Here is a 10,792-nt window from a genome sequence, read left to right on the forward strand (position 1 = left end):
AAAAACAGCAGCAGCATGAAATGGGAAGATCCTTGTCTGTTTTCAAATGCTTTTTCACGTAAAAGACCAACTAGACCCTGGCACATCTTCATCTCCTGCACAGCTGACAAGGCTGTTTTAGAAACATGGAAGGTGCCTTATTTGTTCTCACTCACCTTTTTAATTGTGGTACAACCAAGTGATCTGAAAGTTTTGAAGAATAAAATAGGTATCAATGCCTTCATGCTGGGTGATGTACAAAGATCGTTAACTGCAGACTGCTCAGGTTTTCATAATCACCATGAAATATGACCACACAGACTGCAGATGAGGCAACACAATTTTTGATTCAGAGAAAAAATCACTGCCTTGTCACGAAACTTCCAACTGTATGTAGGAAGGGCACCAGAGAGCTCAAACCGAATTCAGTAGGGTCGTTTCTGTAGATGAGGATTACTGTCATGTCCCCTGAAACTAACTTTAGATTAGTGGCAGAAAGCTAGCACAGCCTTCTCACTGCACAAAAACCTTGAGAAGTGTGGCATGAGTAACTGATCTCCACTTGCTTCCAGAGATCCGAAAATAGAGGTGAAGTGTGAATATCCCATTTGTTTCAAAAGGGTGTCAACAGAAATTCCTAGTCAGGGCCTTGTCTGCTATCAAAATCTTCACCTACAGAGCTGTAGCTGCACTTAGGCAAGAAGAGGCTGTTTGCTTGTTACTGCAGCAGAACAGCTACTTTCCAGAATAAGATCAGTTACTACAGAATATTTTATATTTGACATCAGTACCAGCAATAGCTACGCTGGTGCAGGCTTCCAGGAAACAGACAGATTGATGACTTGACAGTCTAAATGAGATGTTTCTAAATTTTCTGTACCAGCAGACCCCTCTCCCCTTTCAGATCTTTGGGTTTTTTTTTTTCACCCAGGGTAGCAGACACCCTTATCACCAAAAGTATGGAAGAAAATGTAATACATATATAGATCAGATGCAGACCATTTATTGCAGATCCAGACACAAAGCTGAGAGTACTAATCTAAACATTGATGTTCTATCAATGAATCTGAAGCATTAAAGATTATTACACTCTTCTTTCCTACATGGAAATATTTCATTTTAGGTCACCTGTAATTGATGCTTAGCAAATACACAACCACCTCTCTGTTCCCTTTTCTCTGATGTGTTAGGATACAAAGCTGGTGAGGAAATGCTGAGATCTGCGTTAGAAAGTAGGGATCTGAGAGTTTTCCACTCTATTATGAAATAGAATAAAATAAAATGTGTTTCTAAAGCTACAAAAAACAAGCAGCAAGGATTTACTGTCGCATTTTTGTATTTAAAATGAAGTGCATATTCCATCAAACCAAGAATGAATGAAATACACCAATGACTACACTCTCTTTAATCACTATCAACAACTACATTGCTTACTGAAGTCCTCAGATGTCTATTAATCAATTACAACTTTAGAAACCCTCTTCTTGTGTTGGTATTATTCGGAGTGATGTAGAGCACCTTCGACCTTCATTTCAAAAGAAGTGGTAGAAGTGACAGAAAACAGAAATTCACATACAAGGAAGGACAGCTTATCTACACATGCGAATCACAAATACCCATCCTGAATAAAAACATATTGCAGTGACTTCACATTTTACTGTAAAAATCCACATTTGTTGATACAGGGAAAGGAAGCAAGTAGAGTCTCAAAACTCCTGTATTCTGAAATAGTGTTTGGTGGTCACAATGGGACTAAACAGAGATATCCAATATTCCTAAATAAGTCTCTGGTTCTTTATTTAAGAAATAGGAAACGTGTTTCTAACCCCAGGAAAAAAAAAATCATGAGAGGTGTTATTCCAGAAGCAGATTATGTGCAGGCATTTCACCATTTAAGATGGAGAAGAAAACAAAAAAAGATTTTAAAAAAATATATGTTTTGGGGAAGAAAAGCCATATGACCTATATAAAGTTTTTATCCTTCTATACACTTCAGAGGTGTAATAATCTTTGGTTAAAATAAGTTTTTTAAGACTGCCACGTCATTTTTACTTATTCCTGTACACAAAAATGCAGATATCCAGGTTTTGAAAGTAGAAATAAAGTCAAAATAACGTCTTCTATTCTAGACAACAAAATGGGAAAAAAGCCCCACAGCTGCAGCAAGGCAAGGCTGGTGTAAGGTGGAAAAGGCATCCGAGTTGACATTTGCTATTAAAGCAGGGCTAGAGGTCAAATCCTGCTTGCTGTGCAGCACCTACGAGTCTGTGGAGAACTGGCAAAAGCAAATCCCAAACCGAGATTTGCCAGCCACGGCCAGGCTCAAGTTCACTTTGGGTTAAAAATACTAACAGGAAAGGAAGAACGCAGCAAAAGGGAACCGTATCTGTTACGCGATCTGCGCACCGGGCTTAAAGCTCTTTCCTCCGCTATCTCCCCGGAGCGCGGTGTTGGGTGACCGAGTACCATTGCCCCTTTTACAGCCTCCTGCGGACGGCCGTGCCCCACGCTGCAAATAAAAGTAAACCACCAGACCAAGCGCTGGCCTGAGCTTCTGTGCACAGATTTTATTAAAAACTTCTCGTTACAGAGCCCAGGAGCGTGATACAAAGCCTGGGAGCACCCCACGTTCTCGTTTCCATCACGGCAAGAGTTTGTTTATTTATTTATACAGCGCACTCGGGTCACCGGGGAAGTGAAACTCTCCGGGCGCGGGGGGCCCGGCGGCCCCGCAGGAGGGCTGCCCGCCCGCCTCGCCGCCACGGCCGGCCCCGCGTCCCCGGAGCCCAGTGGGGCCGCGCCGGCCGGGAGGCCGCGCCCGGGGCCGCCGCCGACCGAGGCGGGCGGCGCCGGGGGGAGGAAGCAGGGCGCGCGGCGGCGGGGAAGCGAGCTGAAGCGCACACGGAGGGGCGGCGCGGGGAGGGGAGGGGGCGCCCCGCCGCGGAGGGGGGCGCGGGTGGGTGCGCGGCCGCCCCCCGCCGCCGCCGCCGCCGCCGCTCCCCCCTCGTCGTCTTCCTCCGCCGCCTCCTCATGGGGCCGGGGGGCGCGATCCCCCTTCCCCGCCGCGGTGAGCGCCGCCGCTGGCTGCCGCCAGAGTCGCCGCCGCCGCCCGGCCGTGGCGGCCGCCGCCGCCGCCGGGGCCGGCTCCCATCCGCCATTATCCTTTGTTCGCGGCGCGGCGGCGGCGGAGATGTTGCAGGGCTCGGCTCCATCTTTAAAGCGGGCGCCCCTCCCGCGGGCGGTGCAAGGCCGGGCCCCCGCGTCCTGCCGCCCGGCGGCTCCCCTGGTCCCCGCCGGGCTCCATTTCCTTCCCTCCCCCCCGCCCCTGTTTGCTGGGCGCCTTCCTCCTCTTACCGGTTACCAGGCTGCTCCGTCACTGCTTTCGTTCGCGCCTAGGATCTCGCCGCAGTTTTATTCTCTCCCCCACGTAACACACCGCGTCAAACTACACCTCCGCCGCGTCACTCACACACACACAGGCGCTCCCAGCCCGGCGACAGGCAGGCAGCGGCCGACTGAGGAGCGCCAGCCAGGGAGCAAGCGCCGAGCGCGCCGCGGCCCGCACGGAAAACGCCGAGCGCTCACGGAAAACGCCGAGCGCCCGGCAGGCGGCGGGAACGGCCGAGCGCGCCGCCGGCCCGCGCGGAAAGAGCCGAGCGGCCGCGGAAACGAACGAAGCGCCCCGGAGGGGAGGCGGAAAGAGCCGAACGGCCGCGGGAAGGCGCGAACGGCGCTTCCGCCCGGGGCAGCCCGCGCGGAAAGCACCGAGTGGGGCTGGGGGGGGAGGGGGGACGCGCGCCCTCCTTAACCCCCACCCCCGCCCCCGCCGGGCGCGCGAGCGGGGCCGAGGAGGCCGGAAAGCCACGAGCGTTCACGGAAACGGCCGAGCCGCCCCGGAGGCGCGCGTCCGAGCGCGGACCCGTCTCCCCCAGAGATTCCTCCCCCGGGGGAGCTGGGCACCTCGAGTTCAGCAAGCGCGTCCCCACGCACGCACTGGCGCCGCGGGGGACCCGCCGCCCCCCCGCCCCGGGATCCCCTCTCCGGGTGCCCCCGCTGCCAGGGCAGTCACCCAGACCCCTTTCCTCAGGCCCCCGATTCTCACCCCAAGCCCCAACCACCCCTTGTCTTTACAGGCACAACATGGCAGGTGAGGTGCCGTGGTGAGGCTGTGCTGCCCCTCCTCGATGCCTCCTGGCTGCCTGGTGTCCCCTCTCCATGTGGTGAAGCGCTCACATCCTTCATGTTACTCCTCTAAACCTTCCTTTACTGCCTGATTTTTGCTCTGGCCTGTGACTCCCGTCCCGCTCCCTACCCTCTCTGGCCCTGTGGCCGGCCAGCCATGGTGGCCCAAAACCAGGCACAGGGTGACTGCTGCTCCATCGTGACACAAATATCCCTGTGAAATCCCTCAGCCCTGAGCAACCGGCCTCCACTGGTGCTGGAGGGACAAGCCCGTTTTGGCAGAGGTGCAGACACCAGGCATCAAAGCTGTAAAACCACAATTTTCAGAGCAGCTGTGACCGAGGCGGCAGTTTGCATCCAGGGCAGCAGCCCTGCGCTTCACCGCCTCTCAGGAAGGGCAGACATTGTCACGACCGGGCAGGGGACGAGATACGGGTTTGTGTCTCCTCAGAGAAGAGGAGCAGCCATGTGCTGTGGCCCTCAAGCTCATCTGCAGTGCCTGCATGATGTCTGTTGCTGGGGGTTTGAAATGCTGGAGAGGTGAACTTTTTCTAGGAAAGGTTTTTCAAAGAGTTGATGCCACCACGGAGCGGGGAACAGGCTGGTGTGCTCTGGCAGGGTGAGTCCAGCCCCATCTTCTCCGGTTCACAAACACAGTTGAATGCACCTGATCATGCATCCTGAAGAATGAACTGCTCGAATTGCAACCAGACAAAACTATACGCAGCCTTGAAGACACCACTTTCTGTTTCACAAAACCTCAAGATGGCACTACATAACAAGATTTGAAGCTCCAAATCTGGTTCATTTTTGCAGAGACACGGCTGCCAGGCCACAACTGCCACAGGCGCCGCATTGGATGACACTGGTGCAGTTTAAATTAGTTTTGCTCTTGTCAAGTCTTGTTTTCTCAAGAAGGTTGAATTGATTTTACTTACACTGAGTTTCATCTAACTCCATCAAAAATTACAAAAGATGGTGCAGCGAGTGATTACAAGTTTACTTTGCCTTTGATTTTGTTGATTACAGTTATTCTAAAATAAACTGAAAAAACCCCACCTTTGATATTTAAAAATAAAGAAAAGGCAGCTCAAGTTAAACAGATAAAACATTGTTTTATTGACAACACGTACTATGGCTTGGGCCACAGCTTATTTTCTGCTGCTGCTGCACTCTTCCCTCTGCCCTGCATGCAGAGACGAGCTCCAAGGTTTGCAGCACGGTGTAGCCTGGGCTGCCACCCTCCCCGTGCCCACTTCTCCCCCTGGGTGTTGTGGACCTGCGTTGTGCTTTTGGCTCGTACCCAATCCTGGCTGCAGTGTACAGCTGACATAATTTTGGAAATTATTTACTCTTTTTAGAGTCTGCTGGGATATCAAAGCTCGATCCACTAAAGAAGTCCTTTACAACTCCTATTGGGAAGCAGATTTTTTCTGCCATTTAAAGCTTTTGAGACAAGCGAGAAATCTAAAATCAGTGTTTCTAATTTGGTCTATTCATTGACAGTGAATGGAAATGCTTCTCACTCCAAATAGCCGGTAGAGGTGCGAAAGGCTTTTCTCACAATCACGTCCTTCTCGTTTCACTCCACTAGATACTGAGGAAGAGGGTTGTTTTTGATAGTGTTTCGGCATTTGAACTCTAGCCCTGTTGCATAGAGTTTTAATATTGTAATGTGTGTGTAATAAAGTATCTTCTATGCATTTTGTTACCATATACAGAGGTAAATCAAACTAGGTAATTAAAAAATATGTTTTAATTCAGCTAAAACATGGACATTTTGCTGTGTGGATTTTAAAGTTTGCTAAAACTGCATTTCAAGGAGTGATTCTGAGATCAAAGCATAAGGGATCAGCCTTTGTGCTCCTCTTGGGAGGAGTAAAGTACTTTCTGTGAGAAAATACTTACAATGAGCAGAACAAATGTGGCCATCTGAGTGTCTCTTGTTTGACTCATGGATTTCTTTATCCGTTTTTCCAATCTTTCTCTTTCCCCTTTGTGTTAATGTTTGTGTTGCATCAGCTTCTTTTGCTCCCCCGACCAACCAAAATCATATACATTCTCCACCAATGCATGTTTCCCAGAACTGGATTGCTTGCCCTTGTGCAGCAAGCCAGAAGAATCGCAGCAATAAGCCTTTAAGGGAATAAACTCTGGTCCTTGAAAGGCAACTAAAATGCACTAACCAGCTCTCAGTGAATGGCTCCCATCAGAAACCTGGATGCTGGGAGTGCCGCTGGTGGGACTGAATTATGGTCCGCCAGACCAGCCAGGACTGCCCTTACATAGCTAGGCAGCTCCTTGCATAGCTCTGAGCCTGCTTGCTGCCTGTTTAGGGCTGACACTCTGGTGCCCTGCTGATCCTTGCCAGCCCTGCTCTCGCTCACAGCTCTCCAGATGGCTCCTCAGCACTTCTCTGAAAGTCTGTCAGCTCACTGATAAGTTTGCAAAGGGCATCTTGCAGCGGTGGCTACTTCTCTGCCAGCCAGTGTAGGGTCCCCATATAACAGACAATTGCTCAAGAGAGCAATTTATCTCAAACTAAAATAGATGCCTCAGGCCAGGTGCCTGAAGTGATTTGAGATTATGCCTAATGTTGTCTGTCTTTGGTATCTTCATCTCTTGCCCCATCGCTGAAGCTTAGGCCATACCTGGACGGGAGATAGATTCATCCCTGACTCATACTGGCTCAGTGGCAGGGCTGGGTGAACATCTCATACACAACTGCTGTGAAACCTTCTGACAGCTGTTTTGCACATTCCTCCTTCCCTTACAGGTTTTCTGGTTGGTGTTTTTTTTTTGCCTCTCACCACATCTGAGCAACATCAGGACACTAAGCAAAACTGGAACTTCTTTGGGAGTGTGAGTGAAAGTATGAGCTGCAAAGCTCCCTTCCCTCACTGACATCTATGCGTGCTTTTCACTGTTGCCTCTGGGGGAATCTGTAGAAAATGGGATAGTGATGATGTGCCAATTACCCACAAAGTCCAAAAGGGAGAGGCTGACTTGGGGAGTGAACTGGAATGCTCAGCAGTTTTCTTCTTCATCAGCAAAAGTTTGCTTGATGCTGAGTGAAACCCAGCAAAATTAATTACTTTTCCTACGATTAAGCCTCAGAGGCAAATTCATTAGCTTTGCAGCTTCCGGGTTGGTTACCCTGGGCAGTGGACTCCTTGCATACAGCATTGCAGGTTGATTGCCCATGTCGAGAAAGGTTTGTGGTTGGCTGTAAGGTGTGGCAGAGCCACAATGCATACGATGCAATCTGGAGCAGTCGACACTGCTGACACTGGTAGCATGCAAGACAATATTTATTGTGGAAACACAGCTACACAGGCATTTTCAGTCTACACACAGCTGTAAAGACAGCAACACAAAAGTATTTTTTACAGGCCACAGCCACCTCTGGGAATGATTTATAACAAAATAATCTCTCAGCATCAAACACTCGCTGGCAATTTCTAGAGGACCAGTGTGGTCTTGCAGTGCAGGGACACGGGGTGTTTTGTACAAGTATGACATTAAGCATAAGTATTGCTGGGGAGAAAAGAAGGCAGGGCGTGCTCTGGGGCTTCGCAGCTACAGTGACTAATGGATATTCTCCCAGGGAAAGGGAGAAAAGGAGAGTATTTGCAAATAATGAATGTGGAGGGGGACAGATGTTACATTAGACAGTAAAGTGTCCAGCACTTTTCAGTGTAAGGAGTATTGCATTGCACTTTCCATCCTATACAAACAGAGCAACTGATTTTAAAGCAGATCTAAGGAAAGGTAGGGGGTGCCACCATACCCCTGTGATGGACGTGGCCATTCAGTAGCACAAAGCACTGAACTGATGATGAATTTCTGAGGAGAAGATGAAGATAATAAGGAGCTGTTATTCTGAAACCCAATGACAAAGGCATGTCAGTCCTCTATTTCAGTCTCTGCTTCGGAGATAGATGGAGGCTTAACTTCAAACTCCTGTACAGAGCAGTCTTCTATCATTTCATAGCCTCTCAGGACCAGCTAAAACTGCTTACTCATCAGGATAAGGACAAAACCCTACAGGTTTAGTATCTGCCACAGAGAGCAAGATTCACTGGACGCCCTGAGCACTTTATTACAGAAGTAGGTCTAAATTCTCAGTTAGCTCAGAACAAAGTAACCAAAAATAGAAATGGTTTTTCAGCATCATCCCACTTAAAGTTAATGAACTGCAGCTCAGGTCTGCCCTCACTGCTCTTGGACATTCATCATTGCTAAAAGTAATAAATCTTCCTGGCCAAATACAGGCTTTACAAGCAGGCAGATTGCATGCTCAATTAGTCCGAGGAAATTGGTCGCTTTGCTTAACCCCTGCCGTTTGAAATATGCAGCCCCGCTGCTGCCGCACCATCCTGCCGGAGGAGGGTCACGTTTCTTCCACTGACAGAGCAGCCGGGGAGGGGAAATCCTCCGTCCCGAGCCAGGGACACAGCCGTTCCCTCCCATGCCTCACCTTGTGTGGAGCAGAGGAGCTTCGCCGGCTTGCAGGCTGCCGCAGCAGGGTTTGCCCACTCCGGCCAGCATAGCAATTAATTTCTGAGCCCCAAATGCTTTTGGTTACATTCTCTGCTAAACAACAGCCCATTTCTGAATTATCAAATATCATCCCCCACAGAAGCAGAGGGGATGTTTCAAGGGCAGGAGCACAGGAACAGATGAGCACAAGCAGCTTTTCGATGCTTTGACAATGTGCTGTGTTTTCTAAGCATAGCCAGTAAAATAAATCTTCTGGCTCCTCGAGCACACTGCAGCAAAGCCCAGCCTAGCCCACTGTCTGAACAACTCCGTGAAGACTAGGAAAAAGTCTAGGCTTTCCCTTCAGTTCATGAAAAATGCCTCTTGAAGGTCATGGTTTTCTTGCCGCTATAGCTTCACTTTTCTTTGTCTTCCTCATTAAGCTGAATTTCTTCTCTCTTTGCTTGACCCCTGCTTAATCCCTAGTCAACCATTTCTGGTTTTGGTTACTTTGTTCTGAGTTAGCTGTGAATTTAGACGAAATTCTTCGCACAGTGTCTTCTCATTGAAGAGACATCCTGGCTCGTGTAGTCCCAGTGGCTTCTGGGGGCCCCCACTCTTTATCCAAAGATAAACGATGAATTGTGTTCCCACTAACCCCCTTCCCGCCAGGCTGCCTCCTTTGCCCCGATCTCCATCCCCTCCATGACTTGGCGAAGGTGTGACTTAGCCTCAGTGCTGCAGTGCAAGCTCAGGTACGGCCTTTCAGCCTCCCTCCTTCTCTTTGCTCTTTCCCTGCTTTGGGATCGACAGATGACAGCCCTGCAGAAGCTTGGTTATTGTTGTTATTCCATCTTATGGCAAGTCCCTTGTGTGCCAGATGTCAGCCAAACTGCTTTGGACTGAACCTCTAAAGGTCACACAAGCTTTGAAGAGCATCTTGTGTTTTCACATGACAAGCTGTCACACAGAAGGGAGAACTAAAATGAATTGCTGACCACGGAGGGGCTTAGACATGCTATAGATACCTGGTTACACTCCGAACAATGGTGACTTTTTTCTTGTCTATTAAGCCCTTTTATCACATACTTCATAGCTTGTGGGCCTGGGTATACTAAAAAATTTTCTGTTGCTTTAAGAGCTAGAAAAAATGATGACTGATATTATCAGCACTCATTAAAGTACCAGATATGGCAAATATAATATGAATGGCATACTGATCTGGCATAGATAGGCACTGTGGGTATAACCCAGGACCCTGCAAGCCATGAAGCAATTGCTGTCATGAGGCCACATCAGCCCTACACATGAGGGAGAAGGAGGTCGGGCTTCCCAGTAACCCACAGGTCAGAGAGCTTTTCCTTTCAAATGGGAATGGAATTTCGTCTGCTGCACATGGAGGAAAAAGCTGTTGGATGAGGTGCAGTGGAAGTCAAAGCTGACATGAAAAACCAAACCAAATCCAGTAATTGCTGTCAAAGTGAAATGGGGAGGAGGAGGGGAAATTGTTAGGGAACATTTCTTGGAAATACCCTCAGCTTTGGCCTCTAGTGCCCACATTTTAGCTTAAAGGTGGCTGCTGGGGGTGGTATATTCCACATCGCTCTCCTGGTAAATACCCCATTTCTATTGGCACAGCCTGCTGGTTTTGAGTCAGTTCCTATCATATAGAAACTATTATTTAGACTGACATCCATGCTTTGAAAAAATAAATCTTACACCTCCCTAGCTGCCTTTCCTCCACACGAGAATCTAGCAAACGCTAATTTGGTGAATAATTTTGGTGCTGGCAGAAAGAGGAGAGCCGGCGTGTTGTGCTTGGTTTCAGGATCGTTATCTCACTGACTTGGTTTAATATATGTCTATGTATGTTCAACAGCTCTAGTTTTTAGCATGTCCATTTACTATAAAGTCAGGTTGCAGGAGTTGTGGGAAGGAGGGGGAGGTTGTTCAGAAGAGAAAAAACAGTGGAAACACTTAAAAAGTAGTGCAGGCCGATCCGAAGCAAAATGTGGTCAAAAAAGAGGGTGGGTGGAAGAGAGGAATGATTACCATTAGCCTTCTTTGGTTTCAATCGCAGGCGTGTGCTATCTATTACTAATTTAGCTGCATGAGGGAGCCATAATTTCTTTAAAACATGCCAGGACTC

General features: G+C 48.9%; 1 protein-coding gene across 2 annotated transcripts in view; it reads right to left on the reverse strand.

Annotated features, from left to right (window-relative positions):
• The window catches only part of CREB1 (cAMP responsive element binding protein 1), a 39,704-nt gene extending 35,970 nt beyond the window's left edge, over positions 1 to 3,734 (reverse strand). The window contains exon 1 of one of the 2 annotated variants that reach the window (XM_052791178.1): positions 3,334 to 3,734. The gene's annotated coding sequence lies outside the window, so the exon portion shown is untranslated. The remainder of the gene's footprint in view (positions 1 to 3,333) is intronic. The other variant, XM_052791177.1, reaches the window with a different exon arrangement.
• Between the last annotated feature and the right edge of the window lie 7,058 nt (positions 3,735 to 10,792).

The sequence above is a fragment of the Harpia harpyja genome, chromosome 7 (genome assembly GCF_026419915.1).
Source record: "Harpia harpyja isolate bHarHar1 chromosome 7, bHarHar1 primary haplotype, whole genome shotgun sequence".
In the NCBI taxonomy this organism is placed as follows: Eukaryota; Metazoa; Chordata; class Aves; order Accipitriformes; family Accipitridae; genus Harpia; species Harpia harpyja.